The following is a 24,086-nucleotide window of genomic DNA, read 5'->3' as shown; positions in this document are numbered from 1 at the left end:
AGTCTGAATGACTTTCTTCTTCCTCGGATGTAACTGATTTGAAGCATCTAATGTCAGGAACAAGACTGAGCCTTGTACGAAAGAAATTTATCCTTAAGTGTTACTGGAGTGGTGGTTAAGCGTAAGTGGAAACGCAAAGATAGTTTGAGTTTAAACGACAATTTCAGATGCATCCACCGACGCAAATCACCAGCTATTCTGGTAATGTGAAAATTCTATTGCTTTTTTGTAGTGGAAATATAATTTTTAAAAATTTATAATCTTTTTCTTAAAAACAAACTTTCTTTAAAAAATGTTATTACAAAAATATGCTGAGATTCCTGATAGATAGTATCATGCAAATTTTTAAAGTACAATGACAATTAAGTATTTGTTGTTTAGAGAACACTCATAATTAGAAATACAAGTTTGAAGCCATCCAACGTACGATATTTGTTACGATATTTGATACTTACGGTAAAATGATTTTTATCTAAGTCTTACGCCCTTTTCAATTACCTTCATGAAAATGTGAATTTGCATAAACACTCGCAGTCTAACAATTCAAATTATAAATGAAACGATCGGTCGATCAGAATTTCCTTTTCATGCGGCGTGACGATCTAAGAGTTTGTAATACCTACATTACAAGGTATTTGTAAAATTAACGGGTATCAAACACCTGAATACTTGTCACCGTAAAACCTATCGCCATAATCTTGACGAAATCAATTCATGGAAGTTACCAATCGATTAGATTACGTATCAACGATAGGCGACAGATCGATAGTAGCAGCTGATCGTGGCTCTTCCCTCTTCAATTTATCCCGGCATTGACTTCTTTGTCTCGACACTGTGACGCGTTTCATTGTCGATCTCTGATCGATGATCTCTTGCGGCTTCGAGGTTAACGAGGATGCGGCTTTACGCAAACGAAAATGTCGATCATCCAACGTGTGTTCTCTCTTCTCTCTCGTTATATCCGTCGTACTTGCATTTCTCTCTCGCTCTCTCTGTCCCTTCGGCATGCACACGAGCTCTCCGTCACGATTATGCTAATTGCTGCAGCTGCAATCACTCTGCGTGACAGCACTCGGTTTCTCTCTCCTTCTCTCTCTCTCTCTTTCTCTCGGTGTCTCTACCGATCGATCGACAAGGATCTGCAGATGCGACGCACGTTACCGGCAACGCTAATTAATCGGTCGCTGCTAATTCGGCCGGATCATTTGCATGGAGATATAATTGCAGACACGAGACCACGGGACCGCGAGGCCGCGGGACCATCCTAATAAAATATATTGCTGTTTCGAGCAAAATGTGTCCCGTACGTGCGGTATTCGCTATCGTTCGTCGATACTTCGGCGATTTTTCCTCGATATATTGTCGCGCGCTGCATCGACGATTCCTGATGGTGCGATAACGAGATTCGCGCGCGCGATTTCATCGAATACGCGAGAACGTACCGTAACCATAGCAAAACGGCCGACTCGGGGGAACGTTGCATCGCGTTCAACGCGAGTGTTCGAAACGAATTAAGGAAAGGCGAAAGCAATTTTCCGGCGAACAAAACGACGCGTAATCGCGCACGATTTCTCCTCCTTAAATGATTCTCCGCGGAAATCACGTCGGCGTAGAAAGTGGATCGTTATTTCGTGCATTAATGCAATTGCCGCGATCGATGTAACTTTGCATTGTCCTGTCTAGCGATTATCACGATCGAGTCGAGGTATTAGAGGGGGAAGGTGGTTGATTATTTCTAGAACGCGAGACAACACATTTTATCGATCGAGTCGTTTTCACATTACGCAGTAAATTAAAATTCAGAGAAGAATGATAATTACAGGCAGTGCTTTAAAGAAGTTTCCTTGGAATTTATAATTACTTGCACTATCTCGTTATGGTAAATAAATTTATGGGAATAAGATTTCTTTCTTCAGACGCTGAATGCTGATTGTATAAGATGTAACAGGATAATGTAGAATTTAAAACCGAAGCAATTAAAATTAATTCATAATACCGAAAACGACCCGTAAAAAGTAAGTAAAAGAAACGAGAATGTTCGCAAAAGAGCATGATTCACCGTACCACCGGTCTACAATATAATTTCAACTAATTTTTCCCCGCGAACTGTTTAAAATACCACCTGTGGATTTGCAAACAGACTGAGGATATTCATACGTTTATGAACCTTTCAAAATGTACGGTGTGCACTTAACGCGCGGAATCATATAAAATATCTAAATATATAGTACTCGTTATAATATGTAATAGGTTGGAATCGAATTATCCGTTCAAGAATACGTTAAACATATTAAGGCGCCACGTAAATATGCTTAATTAAGAACTGGTTTAGTGCACGTGCATGGTAAATTTTTAAACTAGATTTTCTCCTATTCTGCATACATTTCCTTATCAAAGGAATCGTCTCGTTCCACGGTTTGTATCAGGTACTGTATAATTTATAAAAAGGACGAGGTACTCAAGGTAGCAAATAGCCAAATCAGCAATGCTTGAATATTTCACGTGCCACCGTGAGGGTTAACCAGGGATTTGCTAAACGAGAACCCATTCATAATCGATGCAGCCCATCCGGCTACCTTCCATAGCATTCCCTAGCCCTTATTGCGGCCAGAAGTGTGTGCATTTGCTCGGTAAAGAAGTAGGAAGCCACCTCTCCGACGATGTTCCATTCCCGATGCCTATTTACCCGGCCGAGGTATATCGCGCTCGGAACGTAATTTTCACGGTGGCGAGATATCATCCCCTTTCGCGTGCCATTCTCACCCTTCCTAGTCCCCGTCCAGCTTTCCCCTTTCGACGGACTATATTAAGGATTCCAGGAGGATATGCCGTATCCAGGACGACCCTCCAACCACCCTTCGTTCACCGCCGCTCATCTCAACCAACCACCACCATCGTTCTCTCGTTGTCGGATGGCTGCGGTTTACTGGAGAACCGGAGGTACAGCGCGTCGCGATGCTAAACGACCATTCAGCGTATTCAATTCCATCGTCGTCTTCGGCGGCAGTCAGAGAAAAATGCCAGTCGGTTGTGCATGACGCTTTATTAAGTTTGAAGCGGACAGACGTGAAATAGAATTGTACGCGGACTGTGTGGCAAGGTCGTGGTTTCACGATGGAATTAAAAGGCCGTGAAACGATCCAAGGAATCCAAGGAGGCCATCACGTTTAAAGAAATGGAAGACGAGTTTCGAGGACCGACTCGATCCCATTCTACTGCCGCGTTTCCGTAAATTGCCTCGCACCTGAAGATTCCCGTAGCCATCTGGCGAATACGAGAACAATCTTCGCTTCTCGATCGAAAATAATTCCAATTGTTCGCGGCTGTACTTTCGTATTTTATCTCTTATTCGTTCTATTGCCTCGTCAGTCTTCTGTATTGCTTTTAAGGTGCTGTATAAAAAGCAATTCGCTAACCATATATTTCATGTTTTCAAGGGAAATTTCAAAAAACACCGAAAATAGCTGCTTCAACGGAGCAGTTAATTTATTCGAAAAATAGTGTTTTCATTGGTAATGGTTGCCAGTAGATAGATGCTTATGTATTCATGAGAAATCTTAATATGCGAGAATTACGAGGAATTTGCATTTCTACGTATTTTGTCCCGACAATACTTGCGCTAAAGTTGCGTTTAAGTAAAGTTGCGTGTAGTCCTTAACGAGTTAATCGTTTCCTTAATACTTTAGATTAATTGCCACGTTTTATATCAAATTAGTAGATATCCCAATACTTATAAATCAATGTAAGAGTTCAACTCGACGATAAATTCTACATAACAAAATAAAAAAGGAACCTAAATATGAACCTATTAGAATTACAGATGGCTATAGTAATTTATGTTGGATTAATTTTATTTCGTATTTTACATTATTATAATAATTTGTGTCAGCTTACTAGAATTTAGGATGTTCAATTTTATTTTGTATTCTACGTTCTTAATGCTACAGATTAGTAATTAAATTAAATTAGGCAATTCAGCCCTGAACTATCATGGTCCAATAATATCAAATAAGAATTTCCATATTTAATGAAAATTTACACGGACTCAAACTCAGGATTCCTCATTGAAGGATCTTCGCAAGCTGCATAAAAGAACGGTGCAACAGAGTGAAAAGGTTCATCGACAACGACTGCCTCCGTCGCTTTTTGTTCTTCACGCGATGTTTGCACCCTCGTAGGGCCGCATTAAAATAAACGGCAAACTCTCGCCCTGGAAGCTTCGCGCGTTTTAATTTTCCGGGTACGGTGACGAAAAGGAAAAGAAGGACAGGGCAGGAAAGGATTCGCGGATTAGTCGCCGGTAGTTCTAATTAGAGTTGGCGGTAATGAGTTAAAAACGGACGCGAGAATCTCGAGAAAGCGGAAGAGTCGCAAGGGCCGTTGGACAAACGACACTCTATTACGCTCGGCCGCCGGAAAGAATTACCATGTTGACGAATGGATTTCCATTTTCGAGGGCCACCCTGTGCACTTCTCCAGGGCGGCGCTTTCCAGCCTTCTACGTGCTTGCGATCTTCACTGTCCGAATTGCTTTGATAATCGGCAAAAGAGAGACGTTTATCATCCCTACAGCTGCGATTTTCAAGTTTTCTCAGCTCGTGGCGCGTATAATTGCTAAAATTCTGCGGCAAAAGATACATTGCGTTTGATTCAAGACGCAGCATTCACACGGGACAACCATACGTCTCCCTGGTAGTTGCTAACTGTTTGTGTTTCAACTTCGTTCTTTAAAAAAAGATCGTAAAGTAATCGAGTTTTCGAAAGTAGTCTGAGTAATCGAATACCGTCTATGATCATAAAAAATCCAACGACGCGGAATTTTTTGCAAGTAGCATACTTTTTTTCTTTTCTTTAAACTCTACCCGCTTTATTATTTTATTGTCTGCGAACTCTGAATGCACGCGAGCGACATTTTACCGCGCGATCCCGCTGCGATCATACGTGTCTTTCTTTGTTTTTTTATTAACAATAACAAAGACATACGTATGATCGCAGCGGGATTATGCGGTAGAATGTACAATAGCTCGTTTGCATTCAGAAATAGTCGGACACTCGAACGTGGCGCGCGGTTTTCCACTGCTTCTTTCTTCGAAACACGCATTCATCAGTTACTTATTCTCTCTCCTCCACTTCCATCTCATCAGAAATATCAGGTCAGGAAATTCGAATGTCCAGCTCCAACAACTTGCATAACTTCAGCCATATTTTTCCACGTATGTCTCGTTGGTACAAAGGATAGAAATTCGTGATAATACGATGAAAATTCTGCTTAGAGAGTAGCGAACATTCGGTTCTTTAAAGTCTGAACTGCATCCAATAAGATTAAACTTCGTGAACTTCAAACTCAGTTCACAAACTAGCGGAGGTAGAATAGTTAAGAACTAGAATGGCGTATTGTTCTTTTTATCTGACAATTTGAAGAAAAAAGAGAGCATTGACTAAATAATCAGGTACACCGGTTGAAAATCGTGGCTCTAAGGGACCTTAGTAGTTTACAAAAGTACTTGGAAAATACACGATTCGCCGTACAATAAAAGAAAGAAGACTATTTCGTTCACATGAGATTGTATAATATGGAATAAAATATGGTTAAATGAATATCGAATGAAATGGATGGAATATTAAAAATGACTGTAAATGAAAAATATTACCTCGTCGTTCTTCTTCTCTAATCTCCAATTCTCAGGAGATTAGATAATTTCTTAATAGCTTTCCTTAACTTTCCTTAAGCTTCCGTAAGCGTCCTAATATTTATGAACTGATGCACCTCAAAACTCTGGCAGTTTAATAACCTTCTTCTTGCATCCTCCGCTTACAGGCGTCGTCCCATAAATTAATCTGGAAGTAAAAAGAATTTATGAATTATGATTTGGCCGTGAAGTACCATTCTCTGTTCCATTTGCAAGCACGACGCGTAACATGGTGACTGCTTTCTGTTTCGCGGCGTCATCGGAAGAAAACGCAAAGTTTTAAGCGGCCTGGCCGCGAGAGGAAAGAATAGCATTGTTTCTGGCCGCGGATTATGCGCCGACATTAGCATAAGACGAGACAGAATGGCGCGAACACTTAACGAGATTTTAACGACCATCCAACGCGTCGTTAATGCCTAGCTGAATCGCAATCATCGCGGTCTCCAGCCTCGAATGTGCCGCGAAAAAATTCTTCCGGCTCTCAGTTTGCCGCGTTAACGATATTAATTATGCGTTGGGCATCGTCGAACGGTCCAAGGAACGCATTAACGAAGAACTTTTCTACCGCCGTGCTATGAAAATTAATTGACATTTTTACTCTGACTATTCTTTTCGATTTGCGTTCCGAATGCAGGAAACTTTCTGGTCACATCTTACAGTAGAGGAAAAGTAGACGGAGATTTTTTATTTTTCAATTTCCTGCAGATTCCAGAAACGATAATTGGAGGGCTCAGAAGGCAATCGGTGTAAGCCAATCGTCTTCCCATGAAAAATAATTCACGTGGTGTAAATACGTCTTCGTCGTTGGAATTTTCAATCAACGGAACGGTTTAACAATTATATTATAATAACTGAATTAGAGAACGTATTATAACGATTAAATTGTTTCGTCGGCTGCAGGTTTTGATAACGAAAGAGTGTAAATGAATTGACTGATTCACACTGATTGACTTCTGAGCCCTCCAATTAGAAATTAATTTCAAGCGACGGCTACAAGAAAGTTTAAACAGTGAAATGAAAAAGACGTGATAACTTTGCAAAACCCAATTATAATGGGTGAGAGAAATGAATTTATAATAAAATTGTATGTTCTATAATGGACGAATGTTTAGAAGAGAAAAAATGTTTATAGAAAACTCGTCCTATATTTTTCTTTCCGCAACTGCACAAGGTGTTCCAGCATTAATAATGAGAAGATTCTATCCTACATTTTTTACTTATTTTTTCATGTAGAATCTGTTCTTTGTCCATTATATTATAATTACTCGAACTGCCTGTAATCTATCGGTAATCTATGAAACTCGAAATTAAGATGAATTGTTGAAACCTTGTATTTATAATAGTTTAACTTTCATCTGTTAACTCTGTAGCTGTTGGCGAATTTTTATTTTTCAGTCTCTAAACTATCACGTAATTCCGACTTTCTAACATTATCCTCTCCTTCTTTTTATCTCGTTTTATTTTTCTTGAGAGAAGAGTGATACGCTACTTTTCGGTAGTTACAACTAACAAAGTTTCATCCGCGAATTCGTAAGATCGTAGTTCAGCTCTGTTCTCGAGCGAAGAAAAAAGTTTTTGTAAGTCTGTGTTATAAACGAGCGAGCAGCAAGTTCTCTTTCGTCTTTTTAATGTGCACGAAAGCGTATTCCGATTGGCTGTCGACGTGGTAGTTCGCGAGATGCGGAAACGTGATAAACCTCTTGCCTGGAATATTTCGGTAAGAGAACCTATCGCGAGTCGCGAGAAACGAACCTGATTATTTTATTCTGACAAACGAATTTCCCAAAGTAGCGATAGGAAAAGAAAAATTTGTCCAACCACCTCGAACTCGACCTTTGGCTCATCGTTGCGTTATTAATGCATTCGACTCCACACCGGCGAGATACTTGTCAGCCATTCCTTGAATGTTTCAGCGTTTTGTAAAACTTTTTTACCAGGGAACAATGGCTACCGCACCATCCCTATTATCTTGTATTATAAATCGTGTCCCGAATTTTCGATCTCCCGCAACTTTTTCAAGCTTTCCTTTTCTAGCCGACTCTCGTGATTTAATTTACGTCTACTTGAAACTACCGAATATCGAAATATCATACTTTTTTAATCCTCAAATATGTGATTCTTGTAGATATAATAAATATAATATAATAAAATATCTTGAGACTGCCAATTTATGTATCATTAAGTGCTAGAAAGATAATTAAATAAAAAATGCAACTATTCCGAGCATAATGTAATAGAAAAATGATTTAAAGGATTCATTAATTTCATTTCATTTTTTGTACTCTTTTACTTGGAAAAATAATTTCTTCTTGTCAGCAAAAGTAAGTTACCTGTTAACTATACAATGCATACAAAACACATTGCGGTAAAAACGATTTAAATATGAAATAACGTGGTAGGCAATGAATAACATTAACAGTAATGAGATAATGAAAGGCGAAATCATTTGTAACAAACTGGCGATTTATACTTTCATACTATAGGGTCGAACTTAATTTATCAATTCTGGGTAACATTGTTTCTCAATATAATTTTGAACATAGCCTGCTTCGTTCTTATCATATTAACCACAACACATAAGAATCGAAATTTTAGGGCAGTTTTATAATTATGAATTATAATTTATCAATTCTGAGAAACATTGTTCTTCAATATAATTTCAAACAGGTCAATCTTCGTTCCTCGTCGTAATAAGCACAACACATAAGCGTATCGGTGATCATGTAAATGATATAAGTCAAGAAACCAAAGATTTCATTTCGTCGAGACTTTCAGTCGTTTTATGTTGCGTCGATTTGTATTTCTATTCTATGGAATATGTATTCTAATGTATTCTAATGTAATGTAATGTATTCTATTGTATGGTAAAATGTTTGCCAAATATCTGTGAAATGAGCAGCGTCATGAGAATTTTACTTTGACATTTATCCGTGTTGGTGTCTCGTTCATTTCGACAGTGGTGTAAGTTGTGAAACTTATGAGGAAGAAAATACTTACATATTTTTGCATTATGCCGTTAAATAAAGTCTGAGATATGGTGTATGGTAAAGCCCCACATAAAATGTTTTATAAAACACCACAATGAATCCTGAAGCGGAATATCGTGTTTTAGACGTTTCATCGAAAAGGGGCAGGCCAAACAAAGTTGTATTATAATTTATAGTTATGTCTATTATGTACAAGTGAGAGATCAGTGATAAAGGAACAATATAAAGACATAGTCGATCTGTTACTCTACTTTCCATCGATTCATCATGAACACTTTAAAGTCCTTAAATTATTCGAAACAAAAATTTGTTATTGAAGCAGACAATGATTAATAATTAACTATGCACAGTCACGATATATATATATAACATAAGTAAATAAATCTGTTTGCTTTTAACTTGTTTTCTTAATAAAATTCATTATTTTTTACAATCATAAGTTACACTAACTAAGATGTATTATTAATTTAAAAAATGTCTAAGTCGTTTAAACAATCAAAAGACACTTTCTCGATCAGGTTACTCATAAAACTGTACGATGATATATCACGTAAAAAGATTATATATTTTACGAAACATTTTATTCCACAATGGAGAAATATCTTATTAACACGGTCGAATGTAAAAGTCTAAATATCGAACAACGAAATATTTATATAACTCACAACGCTTTCACAATCACTGACACGGGCATTAAAAATGTTATCTTGATTTTACAATTATGAGACACAGCAACCTTGTTCATCAGAAAACTAAAATTCGCAATTTAAACCGAAGAGAAACGATTTAAACAAACGAGTGTTTCGATCCGTACCGGTTTTCGAAGTAGACGTTCGTCCGTAGCTTCCATCCCGGATAATTATTTCGCTCGTTAGCGGGATCGGTTAATATTTCTCGATAAATGAAAGCGGAGGCTTGGCCGTCGAAGCGGCTAGACGATTGTATTCGCGGCCGGTGGTGTTATCGGAAAAATCGAGGGTGCAGCCTCTGCTTTATCGGACGAACTTCTCGGGAAAGCGATTTTCATGAAATTCCAGGCGTAACGTTCCGCGCGTGCATTTTTCGAATGCCGACGTTATTAAATGTCCGATATCGGGCTGCCACACCGGTGACATAGCGTCGAGGTGAAACGCGCGCGTGCGCTCCACGACCTCCGTTAAAAGTTCATGCGAGGAATTTTTTGGTAAATGTATTGGGCTCGCGTGTATGGGCTCGGTTAATGCCGAAGATACACGCGGCTGCACGCCGCGAATTCCCCTACGGTCGAATTCGTTTAATCCCCACCAGTGAAACCGGTGGAAATCACGCGCGGAAAACTGACACGCCAGCCAGATTTATGCATTTACGCGGCAAATATGTCCACGTGCAACTTGATTCCCGTTAAATCCTTTGCCAATTTAATGCCTGAAAATCACCGGCGTTTATTTCGTTTTCTTCGTTTAACTGGTCTTTACTTTGTCGTTGCCTTGTCCCGTGTTTGGGTCACTGGGTATCCAGGGTTCGGCAAATTTTATTTCGTTCGCTTATTAAAGCAACAAAGCTTGAAGATTTATTCGTGAATAAGGAATACCGATATTATTTGGCGAACTGTTATTCCTTAGTCGCGAATAAATCTATATTTTCATTCTTTATTCGACAGTAAATCCTTCCTCCTTATTCGAAATAATCCCGCGACGAATGTATTCAAGGACGCTCTATATCTTTCTCTCTATATCTTTATCTCTATATCTCAGAAATAAACGCGTCTCACTGTTCGAAATTCTCATTCTTTGCACATTCGCGTCTTCGGAATAGTAATTAACGAATACTCAAGATGCACATGGAATAACAAATTTCAAATAAAATAATTAGAAACTGAAAGCAGCGAAAAGAAATCTATTTACAATCACATAGCAGCAATGGAGATTTTAATCTCATAATTCGCTAAAATGGAACTAATTGTGCCGCTTAATAAGTAAAATAAGCAGAATATTCCTCTGCCCCTGTACCACGCAACTAGTCTGCTCCCTAGCTATGTTCGGTAGCTAGTGGGTCGCTTCCGCGCGAGAATCTCGACAATAAGGAGTGAAACAAAGACAGGTTTCAAGGACCGAGGAAGTCAGAACGTAGATACGGGCTTCCGAGAGTCAAAGGCGAGGAACACCAACTGGAGGGCAGATTCCGTAGCTGCCGGTAACGCGGAATGGTTGGCCTGTTGGCTAGCGTTTCTCAAACTTTGCTACACTGCAGACGCTTGATACGTGACTTTCCTCCGGTTGGGTTTCGCTATCGTGCACTTTCAAATAAGCTCTTTCGAGCATTATCGCGCGAGACACGTGCACGCGAGGCAAAGCTCAACACACAGAGTCAGGGAAAGAAACGCCAAAGGAAGCGCACACGTGTGTACGAGCAAGTTACATACACGTTGGCAAACATGGTGGAACTGTATGAGCGGAAATCAACGTATGCTGGGAGGAGCAGGTTCTGAAGTATACACACAGGCAATTGAATTAACCAGGATGGGAATTACAGTTTGCACGCCGGTGTTATAACATTAGCTCGGTAGAGCTCACGAGATTCTCTGAACGCATCGATGAACACTCTTCGTGTGTTCGAGGATGGAAGGTTGGCGAGGGTTAGTTCGAGAAATGCTGTTCTAGCCAGGATGACCAGATCCAGGGGGTTGGTCCGCGTTATAATCTTCTCGACAAAAGCTACCAGCTCTGGCCGCAATCCGAAATCAATAGCCTGTGGTCTGTTGCCGCTATCTATTTCACTGACTCTACGTTCAGTGTAAATAGATATATACTTAACCGAGTATAAGTTCCATTTTGACCGGTGTCGAAAGGATTCGCTGTTCGCCATAAGGACAACGTGTTTGTTTGTCGAGCAATGTCCAGATCGATTGTACTGTTTAAATATGACAATCGATTTCAAACGTTTCGAATATAATACAACCACTTACAGACCTACAGCTATACTACCTTTGCTAATTGAAACGTATATATCCAGTAGTTTTCAGTGTACCCAATACGTTTCCATCTTCCAGCGAGTGTTGAAATATACTTGAAGTTCGCCGTGTTTCTTCTTTCTATCTTTTAAGTAAAGTTAAAAACAGCTACGTGCTTTGTGGAGATATAGAAACGATATAATTGCAGTTATTATTTCTCAGATGGTTTTACTAGTTTATAATATTTTATGTACCATCTAGTAAGTTTGTCGTTAGTTTAAACGCTGATAGGATATTTCATTTTAGTACATACGTTGCTGTGACGGCTATGTCGTTGTCACTATATCTTTGCCACTGTTTCATCCCATGTATTTAATTGATTGCCACGTTAATAACGCCAGTTATCTGCCTGTATACTTCTATCTATATATTTCTGTCCATTTCTTTGTATAGTTTGACTCAAACAACACGCTGACCTGTCGTCCCTATACATCACTTATGATCGATCTATGTTTTTGTCATTGTTCCAGCTTTACCGACAGCCGTGTAACTTATCACGCTCGTTATTTCGCGTCTATGGAACCGTAGCACCAAATTAGAACGAAAATTTCGATACAAAACACGTCTTGAAAGAATCATTGATTTCGTTCGAATTGAAAAAGTTTCTCCTGTACAATCGAAATAAAACCTTACTCGAAGGTTCCATTACGGAGATTGCAAGATAAAAGAAGAGGGAATGTTATCAATGGAAAGTCCTTTAGATTAGATTATCAAGAGGAAACGTGTGATTCGATGGGAAACTGGGGCCAGCTGACACAGAATTTTCCGGCGATGGTTCCGTCTTCTTGAATTACCTTTTACGTAATTCCGTAGCTAAACGATCAGATTTTCGGGGTATTACATGGATTTCCTGGTACCGTTACAAGGTACAAGGACTTCGCTCCGCGAAATTTATGCCCCGAGACCGTTCCACTTCTATCCATTGTTCCTGCCGATTTTCCTACGGCGCGAGATAAAATCAACGCGATTACACGGTCGATTTTAATTTACATTTCAGCCTCACGGAAACCGAAATGATCAAATGTACTTTTTATCAGTTCAACGATTTCATTTGCCCGAGTACGTGATTAATGTTTAATTGTTCGAAAATAAATGATTTTCTTTCATAAATTCGTTTATCATGGGAGGATGGCATAAATGCTGATAGATTTCTATTTGCATTACCAATGAATTATTATTCTCCAACAAACGAAAGATATATCCATCGAAAGTTTAATTATTACGCTACACACGATGAGTCAATAAAAAGCACTGTTTAAAATAACTCGTTATCTATTGGTTTTATCGTCTTAAATGAATTACGTTGCGTGTTAAGAGATTCATCGCATAGGTGAAATTTCATTTTTTAGTATCCTATATTTCGTGAGATATTAAGGTGACTCTCAGTTGTTTAACTTTTATCAACATTAATCGATTTAATTGGACATTCGTTGCAGAAACGTATTTCCTTGTTTTTCATACATTAAACGCGACAAATTAAAGTAAAATACCTGTTGAGCTAATAGTTTTTCGATATAAATAGGTTAATATTTTTCAGAGAACAGTAGAGAATGACCAACTGAAAACTAATGTTGTAAAACGTATACGGCGACTATTAAAAAACTCAACTTAATAGCTCAAGAGATACGAGATTTAAAAAATCAAAACATACTGCTCTAACCAACCCCATAAAATACAATAAATTTCATTTGAAACATTTTTTTATAAAATCAATGGTTACTTCAGATGATAGTTTTATACCTGTATATTCTCACTGATACGTGAGCAGTTTAGAATATATGATGTTCACGAATATAAAACATATAAATTCAAGTAATTAAACAATTGCAAGTATACGAATATATATCTTACTTCACCTAAATATGATTAGCAATCCTTTCACCTCTGCTTCCTATTCCTGATCGGCGAGAATTCCCTTCGATCCGCTGCGGCCAGACGCGATTCTCTTGAAATTCCAGAAACTCTAACCTCGTTTCCTTATTCCCCATTCACCCTTGTATCTCCAATTACCGCGTAGCCCGTACAGTTAAACTTATTCCATAGGATCCGTTTTCAATACAGCACAACGGTGCAGAACGCGGCCCATTGTTCCTGCTTTCTCCATTGTGTCGCTCGCGAGAGCGTAACGTTCCTAACCTTGTACAAGCGCAACCCTCATTCATAGGTCGCATTCTGTCCCACTCGGCAGTCTAGCTTCCTGGTCATTACGGATTTCTTTCCCCCTTTTTTCGATCCGCAAGTCTCTTACCAAAGATAAAACGACTCAAGGTTTCGCGGCTTTCCGATGTTTGCCTACAACGTTGAAGAAAATGTCATACAAATAAGGTTGTATATATTCAGGTTATACCCTTCTTCAAATATTTCGTATCAATAGGATTTCTTTCGAGCCATCGAGTGACACAGAAATCAGCAAACCAATAAAAATGCATTTATCAAGTGTTTGATACTACTATTCATGCTGTATATTAATTGTTTACTAGGTATCTGTTTGCAACAAATGTCTTGTATCTTGCATTTTGAAATTTCATGATCATCGTAATGACACTCCACTATCTCGATTGTATTGATAATGTTTTACTATATTAATAAGCCTCGGTAGTTATAGCCTCTTCTGACAGTCTCAAAGCGAGACCACCTTTAACGTTTATTAATTTAAAATGTCTATTACATGCTGTATACTAATCTTCTTTGCTAAATATGCCTTGGCAGTAAATATTTTCTAACTTCTATATACGTTTCTAGATTGCTCTCAGATTTTATTATTATAATCACGATAATCTGGTCTCGTAACAGCGCTAAGGGAATTTCAAAAGTTTCGAGGAATATTCGAATAAATTTGTATCCGATTAGATCCACGTATTGAATTCGACAGAACTTCGATTCGTCTGAATAACGTAACCATAGCCTTAGGCGCAGCAGTGTTAAGTATAACAGTGCAAAATCTGACAACGTTAAGTATGTTCGTCTTAAGATTTCGCTGAAACTCCGCTGTAATTTTCGCCGGAAGCCTAAAGCTTCCCCAAAGTATCACTTTGGGAGCTTCGACATTCTCTTCAACCCTGTCGAGGAATTTCGGGCTTCCCCATGAAAATTGATGCGTCATTAACATCGCAGCACCGCTTCGAAACGCGTGACACGACATAAACGAAGGAATCACGCGCGTCCCGTGGCAGAGAACTCGACGTTCTCTTTTACGGTTGATCTTAAGGCAGTTTAACGATGCCACGTTACCGCGTTGCCCTGTTTTTCCGCTCGTACCTTGCGTCATAGAGAAACGGAACACGTTGGGCATTTTATTCCACGGCTCTTTGCCACCAGCGGAATGACTGACTCTCTTAAGAGGGCAGAGTATATTTGGCTAACCATTAGCGGATCTCCAACCAGGAACGAAAAAAAAAAAAAAAAAAACGAGCACCTTTCTCCCTGTAGAGGCTGCGCTCCACTCCGCTAAGAGACAAAGGATATTACACGCAGCAACGAGCGCGGATCTCGAAAATACGGCCGCACGATCGGGGCCACGAACGAATTTTTAACGCCAGCTCGAAAACGTTTGACCACTCGTCAAACGCGTTTGCACACGACCATAGTCCTTTCAACGTGCGTGAGCCAAGAGAAAAATACGCACCCGCAGCTGGTAGCAAGAATTACCGCGACGTAATTGAACTATCGAAAATGTGGTTAGGTGATAGAGCCGAGTTTACAAGTATCGTATTAGGATAGCCATTGATATCATCTGAAACGTGATATATTCGATCTAGATTATATAAATTGAAGATCGTCGATGGGAAATGCGATAAGTAGAATTTCCTGTTCTTTTATAGATTTTTAAATTCAATATCATTGTTGTTAGTAAAATTCAATATATTCAGTATACAACCGATTCCACATTGAAGGTATCTCGTCGTTTGATTTTCGAATTAGATAAGAATATATAGAAGATGTTTGGAAAATTTGATTACGCGGACTAATATCGATTAAATTAAGTTATTTAACATAACAGCTACAGTGATATTATTCTTTTCTTACAGAATTGTGTAGTTATCGTTTACTTTCTTCGAAGTTATCAGGTGTATATTATTATTTCATATTAATGTACTTTGTTTCAGCTAACACATATAGGCAACATAAAATCAGAGAATTATCGAAAATACCATTTAGTCTTTGAATTATCGGTCAAAATTTTGTATTCTTGTAAGACAACGATCCATACTATCTTAAAATGAAACATCCAATTTACAATGAAAAGAATGGAACCAGTAGATACTTTCTGGGCTTTCTTTATCGGCTTTTATTGGACTGTTAAGGAGTTAAAGAAGTTTGTTGCGGTTCATGTAGAAATAGAAGAACACGAAATAATCTCAATAATTCAAGGAGAAGCAAGCAATTCATATCTCGGACAGTTGGTGGCCGATAAACCAGAAGCAGAAGAGCGGCCGCGAGTGAATCATCGGCTCAATGCATTTTACAGCGCGAATTCGATTTCTATCCATCAGACGTCGCGACGACTTTCGTTTCGATTCCTAGTGGAAAAGAGTGAGGAATAGAGTAGACGGGTGATTAATCGACGTGGTTTGTTCCAAAAGTAATGAGATTGCTTACTTTCTATCTCGAATTGGCAAGTTGGATAAAAAGTAAATAAATTACTGTGATCTGTTAAACTTTTTATAGTATTCCCATTGTAGGTAGCATGTTTTTCTGAAAATCCATTTCACATCTTTTATTTATACATTTCAGATTTATTCCTATCTACAATGCTATGTATTCTTTCAATATCAATTATATTTATTTCATATCGTGTTACATCGATCCATCCTGACCTTATCGATTTCTATCGTCTCTCGCGTTAAGCTTCTAGCTTCATGCAAACGATAACGTGGTAAAAGATATCTGAAAAAATCGCTTTGATTTTTAGAAATATGATCTATGAGAAGCTCTCGTGTAAGCCTTATTACTGGCGAAACGAATCGCATACATCGTTCCAGAAAGATATTAAATAATATTGGCAACTCGTCTTGTTTGCACGTTCAACCATAAGCAATATTGCTTCATTATCGACAGAGCTCACGATGTGAAAATATCGAAAGCGATTCCGCGAGGATGAAAGAATTTGGTAGACTGCCAGGAAAGGCCGAGACATCGCCTCGTCAGCTATCCGCGTTCGATAGTTTACCGATTTCCCATTAAACCTTTTAAAGCGAGGAATCGTCTCGGGGTCGTTCTTTGTTTCGAAGATTAATTAACGATGGGGAAACGACGCTGTCGTCGATGTAACGCGCGGACAACGAAAAGTCAACCGCGGGGAACAGGAATTGGAGCGTGATTCGCCCCGATGTCGAAGCCGATAGGATTCCAGATTGTTCCCCCTTTTTTTTTTTTCTTTTTTTTGTTCCTGGCCAATCGTCCGAGATTCTCCATCGGAAGCCGAAAATCCAATTACTAGCGCGGCGGAAGTGGAATTTCATTTCCGTGGTCGCCGCGTATATCTTGTCGGGACGCGTGTATCGTAAATCGGCCGACGACCAAGAATTTCCACTGGAAAAAATGCACTGGCCGAAGTGAAAGCGACTGCAAACGTTTGCTGATCAATCTACTCTCGGTTCGTGTTATACAGTGGCGGCAAAAAGTATCGGCACGCTATTATATTTATTATAGCGTTTACATACTAGTTTATCAACTTCCGTATCATTTAGTAGTATCTTGATGTGACGTTTATATTAGAACAGCTGTTGGTTTCGCACGAAATGCGACAATTAATCTAAGGTATCACAAAAATGAATCGATCAGAAGATTGCATTCGTGTAATACGTGTACAAAGAAAACATCTTTTAACACTTGAAAGAATCGCAGTGGTGAAGCAATATATTTTTATATAGTTTCCATAAAACCTAAATTCTCTTTGGAAGAATTTAAGGGATAAGAAGAATCATTTGTGTCGTGCATGAAATCAAATAGCAACACATAAAGTAACAACGTAAATGTTTCCATTGATCGAACACGGATATAAACAAGAAGAGAATAAATTTTGTAATATGAAATTACTATTCTTATACCAAATCCTTTAATCTAGCATTACAAGTGAAATAATAATTCTTAAAGGTATTGATAATTTCTTAGTAACTTTTTGAGTTTACTTATATCTCGGTAATCTACAGTAATTTATACAGTAGCGAAGAAATACTATAATTTTACAGAATAGAATTATATTTGGCACGAGTAACGAATAAATGTTACCATATACCGCAAGTTGTTCGTGTTAGAAAATGTTTAGTACAAAAGTTATCGTAGCAATTTTAAACTCTCTTTTGTCCGTGTAGATTTCTGAAATGACGCCAAAATTTTCTGCTGCAAAAATTTTCTGACACACAATTCTTTTGCCATACGAAGCACGTAAGTGTAAAAACACGAAACGAAAACGTCGCGTCGCTTCTCCACGTCCAAAGTAAACGCGTGCTGACGATTACTCTCTGACAGAGGATAGCACACCGAGGAATTCTCTTTATCATTCCCGACGAATTTATCTCCTGGCAAGTTTTAATCGTGCACGTGTTTCTCCACCTTTGTTCTATCCGTTGTCGGGCTTTTTGTAATCGCATTTCATACTCGTGAAAGGACAAACGAAATCCCAGCGTCGATAAGCGGTCGTGAAACCTCATGGTGGACCTGCATGCGCTCTGAAACCAAATTAACCGTGTCTTATCTGGGCTATACACGCGATATAGGCTCAAACATCTCGAACCTGTATATATGTATGTCGCCTCCATTCACGCAACCCCTATACATCTATAACCGACGTCCCATTTGATACTGGAATTAGCACATTATGCCGACCCGTTTCGACAAACACGGCACCAACTATTTGCGTACACAGAAGACGCTTGTAATTATACGGATTCTGGGTCATTTGTCCTTATATCCTGGGGAAACGACAATTCCACTTCTGATAGTTGGCGTTGAATCCGAAAATTCTTCTAACGAGATTACTTGCATATTATATAATCCTTTTGAAAGGAATACGTCATATATTATTATTGATATTATCGATGTGGATTATATTTTCAAAAAGGATACATCACGTGTTATTGAAAATATTTCTCCATTTATTATTCATAAGTATTAGGACAAATAGTAATCTCGATTGCTGACCATGAATGATAAAATTTTCTTTAAAAGAATACGTATCACATTATTACTGATCTTTTTAAAAAGAACATATTGCATACTTTATTAAGAATATATCCCATTTATTACTCATTAGGACATGTAAAGAGTTATTAGGAAATTGCGAGAAACTTGAAAAATTATTAGAATGTGCGATCTGTGCAAGACAGTAAATTCCATTGTATATGAAAGCTGGACCCAAGCGATTGAAACTTCGCGTACTCTCACGATGTATTCGATCGCTTAATCAAACTTTCATCGATAGTATTCGGTAAATAAATAAAATTAAATGCTTTTCTCATCACTAATTGTCACGTTTTTCTGCACAGAATTCTAATTTGATACCTAACGACTGTACTTTCTTGTCTGGCCTCTAGTTGTACTTTCGAAATTTTAACATTCTCAATCGCGCTTTTATTCCGGTTTTGAAACTTCTCCACTCTCGGAGATTAATGGGAAACAAAATTCCTACAGTACGATGCTAAATTCCTGCGATAATTAGAAGTTATACATTCCTATAACACGTATCGAGCAAAGGCGTGCATTTGAATAACGGGAAAGCAATTTCTGCCAGTGCTCTATTCTCTACTCGTAGATACTACGTATAGTAGGATGACCCTGTTGACGGAAAGCCGCTCTTCTCGCAACGAATGGACCCAGAAGGGAGGATTATCCGGATGCAATCGCGAGCTGACCATTTTTTGAACACTTGGCGCAACGGGGTCCGAAAATTGCATCAACCTTTCTTATCGACAGGTTGCACCCGGACAATTTCAACGAGGTGAATAAATAGAAGGGGGCCAGGTAGAGCGATCTGTGTGTGGTCAATGACCGAGTTTCCCTCGAAATCTGGTTCTCTGCACCCTATTAACCCTATTAACCAACGCGCTACCCTCCATCTACCGGCATTAACATTTACGTGGTCTCTCTAATCTGACCGTAGATAGAATCAAAGTAATTAAAAGTGTGACATTTTGAAACGATAAAATAGTGCAGGGCAAGTGACGAAAGATAAATAATTGTAATCTTTTATCTGCCTTTATCGACACCTACAACGAAAATCGTTTAAGTTATTTTAGACGGACGATACGTGCATTGCAATATTATGTTCACTGTTAGTTACTGATATTCTGTACAAATCGAATGCTTTCCCGAACGTATTTTATTACGAATTTGTTATTCCATTCATGTTAAATCTACCTTATGTAGAATGTAAAACGCTTGCGTATATTGCGTAGCTCGAATATTCGTAAAATTCCTCAATATCAAATCACTTAGTCGATTTCGCTAAAAGTTCTTCGAACAAGGTATCAGACGTGTGAAAATAATCGAAGAATTTCCTGCCATCATCTTAAAGTTCTTCAAACAATATACGTCTAAAAGCTCTGTCTTTTCGCTTATGCTATGAAACGAAAATTTCCTTATCCTTTCTTTTTCTAATGTCCCTTGATTAATATTCCAAGAGATAATCCTTCAGTCTCGTTCGTTTTTCAATGTGTGTTTCATGCAACAGAGATGGAATAACACTCAGTCATTCTGTTAGGTGAGAATGATTCAAATACAACATATTTCATGAATTAAACAATTTTCAACAAAATGAATGACAGATAAATATTGCCAGAAAAAAGATATGCGAATACGATATAACGTTTCGCAGAAATGAAATGTAACAGTGTGGTATATATCAATTCGTTGCGGTTCCTAGGGCAAAATATACATGTTGAATCAGAATATGTGGCAAGCACGGCAGAAGCTAATTCAACATACTAAAATAAGAAGAAAAATCCATATTCAAATTCATATTTCGCATATGGTATCGTTTCCTGTTGTAATATTCGCTTATCTACCTTCAGGGAAATTGCTCGAAATAACTAGATTCAGTTTCAATAGAAGCGTGAACGATCATGGATCGTCGAATTTATTCGAACAGCTTTTTACACGGATTTGTCGGTGACGTTTGGTCGTCACGTTGGCGAATACTTTCGACGCTTCGACAAGAGGTTTTAGATGCCCCATAATTAATAATTAAATGGATTCATGCCTGGAAAGATGATCAGCAAATAAGGTCACCCAGAATTATCCATTCGCCAGGAAATTGTTGATTCAAGCAATGTCTAGCATCATATTTATCTCCAGTCTAGTAGCAATGAGTTATTAGGTCGTCCGAAAAGTTTATTTCGTTTTATAAGGAAGTAATAGATGCACAACATTTTCCCTTTATATTATTGTATCGAATTACGTATAATCCATTTTGTTCTATCAAAATAAAGATCATAAAGGTTTCGTGTTTGTATAAAGATGCATCGTTGTAAAGGACGTGTCTGTAAAAGAAAGACACTTTCCGGTCAACCTAATACAACTCGAAAACAAGGTTGCATTACGCATATCTTTATACGAACCCTTCTGTCTATCTTCGCGTGTTGAAACATCCCCTGCCGTATCTCGCTTATGTTCTCATCCTATATATATGTTTGCGGCGCGTAGCAAGAAACGTGTTAAAGAGTGTAAACGAAAGTCGTGTCGCAAGGAGCCGAACATGTTAATCAAACGTCTATTAACGTGTACCGGGACGCAGGCTGTGCACAGACATCCGGTGGTGGCGCAAAGAGAAAAATCTTTATGGCTGTCCCGGTCGGAAGCCGAGATTTATCGTTGGCCCTTGTATCTAGCCGTGGCTGCATGTGACAGGAACTCGATAAAATACTCGTGTAATAAACAGGGTAAACGCAAATTTATATGGAACAGGCTGGCCCCGGCCGCCGGCTCTGCACGCCGCATTAACCTCTGTCCGCTCGATCACTTATCGTTAGGGAAGGCAGATTCTCATCGAGTCGGCCAATCGGACTGAATCTCGATATTGTACCGGCACTAAACTATACTTCTGACATTTTATTTGAACCATTGTATAGAAACAGTAATACTAATTGATTCTTTTTATCGTCGTTTTTTCGCTATTGTTTCCCATCTCGATTTCAATTAACGAAACGAACTAGAGATATTCGAACTTTTCGAAACGAGTTCGTCCCAATTTCACGAACGATAATAATAGCATAACTACAGTACCGTGTACCAGTGTTATATGAAACTTTCTAATTATTGCAGATATGTAAAATATGCTATAGTTACAGCTCTTTAAATTAATTTTCGCTCCCCGATCTTATCTCGGGCAATTATATACAGTTAGTGATAACTGATACAAACAGTTGATATTAATTGGTACAAATAAGAGAGAATAATGAAAAGTGAAAGTTACTTCTACGGAAACACCTAAGTTAAGTTTCCAACCACATTATAGAAGTTTCTATAGATTCTACGAAGTATCAGCTGTTTATTGGAGATAAATATGGAACTCGATGGATGCAGGTATATTGCTTGTTTCAATTTAGCAAAATATTTGGTGCCATTTGTGGCGAGAAGCGAAGAATTAACAGCGAAGAAACATTGTTCTATCATGATATTGAAAATATAATGATAGAAATTAAGAAATTCGATGTTCCAATTGGATTGCGTCAAGTGTTCGAATGCGTATAAACGGCTATGTAATTATACAGGTTGTCTCTGAGAATGTTTATGCAAATTCGTACTTTTACGAATACAATCGAATGCGTAGAAATGCAAAGATTCATCGTAACAAAAGAAACTTAAGTAGAACGTAACGCTGGCTGCAAGAAGTATTGTCACATACTTCTATTTTCCAATGAATCGTTTTTATGTACAATACTAAATTTCATTCTTATAATATAACAAATTCATATAACGATATAAAACTACTATTAAACGGTACGAAATGTAACACATACAATGTGACAAATACAATAGCGTGCCAATATTTTTCGTAGCCACTGTAAATAAACTGCGCTTTAAACAGAAAGTAGTACCATCGCTTTCAGATCAGACGACGTATGTTCGTAATTCCCGTGGCGTTAATTTCCCACGACGAACGTTCTAGACGCGGCCTGTCTCGGCGAATGCTTTTTCAAACGCGTCTTTTCTGCGACGTTAGGGGATTTGCCAGTATATGGCGAACCATGCGGGCTTCCGGCGAGAAATCGGCTTAACGCCTTCCGCGATAAAGCCGCGCACGCCGTCACGTGGCGCGAAAAAAAAGAAAAAAAAAAAATAAAGAAGGAGGAAAGAACGACTCGCAATTGCACTTATTGCAACGAAACGCGAACGTCTCTGACACGGGAATACGCTCGCGAATCACGTTCCTTCGCGACAGCTTTGCCTTCGATCGCGTTATTTTTATGCGTAACTGCGATCTCGCGTTCGAAATACTTGCAAATATTGGCTTCGTCCTGTGAAACATACGTCTCGAAAGCGTCTACGGGAATGTAGCGTTCTCGGAAAATTCTACGATTCAAACAAGTCGGAGATAAAGCAGGGATCATTGGCAAATGAAGAATAGTGGCAGGACACGGCGTTCGGCACGAGTCTTCCTTTAAGATAATGCTGGTCGTTCGAAGGAAATCGCGACGTGCGTAAATTCGAAACAGGGGAATTGAACAACCTTCTCTTTGCAATTTTGTCGGCAGCATCGGCGATTTATTGCTCGGTAGAGACGTAGGTACATCGTTAAAGCGTCTTTATAAGGAATGCGAAGACAACGGGTCAGGCAGGAACTTTTAACGAGCTTTCGCTCGTGTTACGATTTCTCTCGCATAATTTAAGAGATTCATCTTCTTCGAGCGATTTCGTTCAATCATGAGAATAGATGCAGACTGTTCGTTGTTCCAAACAAGCGTTTCAAGCGAAATCGCTTCGCTGGGAATATTTAGAAATTTGTTTAATTAATACAGTGTATTATTTGAAGTAAATTATCATACAGTTCTTGTAACGTATTCTTTGCAATTTTCTTTTTAATTCTTCGAGAACACAATGTAAATATATTTAATGTACGATACATTTACGTCTTAAGTATAATGTGTCAAAGTATTATTTCGTTTGAAACAATTTTCCAAATGATTACCCGAAATGGTACTTATAAGGAGGAATTCATTCTTCGATTCTTACTACGGACTCTAATTAAAAAATTGATTAATTACTGTCGAGATTGAAATGATCCATGAATTTCTTATTAAGGCAGACTTCTGATTATCAAAATCCTTCCTGCCATCCTTTCATTTAGTATATTTGATTTGTTCCTAAAGCTTAAAAAATGTACACGAATCGATCACGAAAAGATATCTTTGAGAAACGAGGAAATATTCTTGGTATTTACCTGTTGTCTAATAATTTTGTAAATATACGTCATTCATAGGC

At 38.4% G+C, this 24,086-nt stretch overlaps 1 protein-coding gene and 1 long non-coding RNA gene across 3 annotated transcripts in view; one reads left to right on the top strand and one right to left on the bottom strand.

Annotated features, from left to right (window-relative positions):
• The window catches only part of Cpx (synaptic transmission protein complexin), a 329,323-nt gene that overhangs the window by 151,660 nt on the left and 153,577 nt on the right, over positions 1-24,086 (top strand). The gene's annotated exons all lie outside the window — the stretch shown is intronic.
• Positions 1-24,086, bottom strand: part of LOC139990822 (uncharacterized) — a 209,930-nt gene that overhangs the window by 90,440 nt on the left and 95,404 nt on the right. The window contains exon 3 of the long non-coding RNA XR_011800665.1: positions 5,652-5,838. This is a non-coding gene — a long non-coding RNA (uncharacterized lncRNA). The remainder of the gene's footprint in view (positions 1-5,651; positions 5,839-24,086) is intronic.

This window comes from Bombus fervidus, chromosome 9 (assembly GCF_041682495.2).
Source record: "Bombus fervidus isolate BK054 chromosome 9, iyBomFerv1, whole genome shotgun sequence".
Classification (NCBI taxonomy): Eukaryota; Metazoa; Arthropoda; class Insecta; order Hymenoptera; family Apidae; genus Bombus; species Bombus fervidus.
Note: the sequence above shows the minus strand (reverse complement) of the source record. Positions and strands in the feature narration are given on the sequence as shown.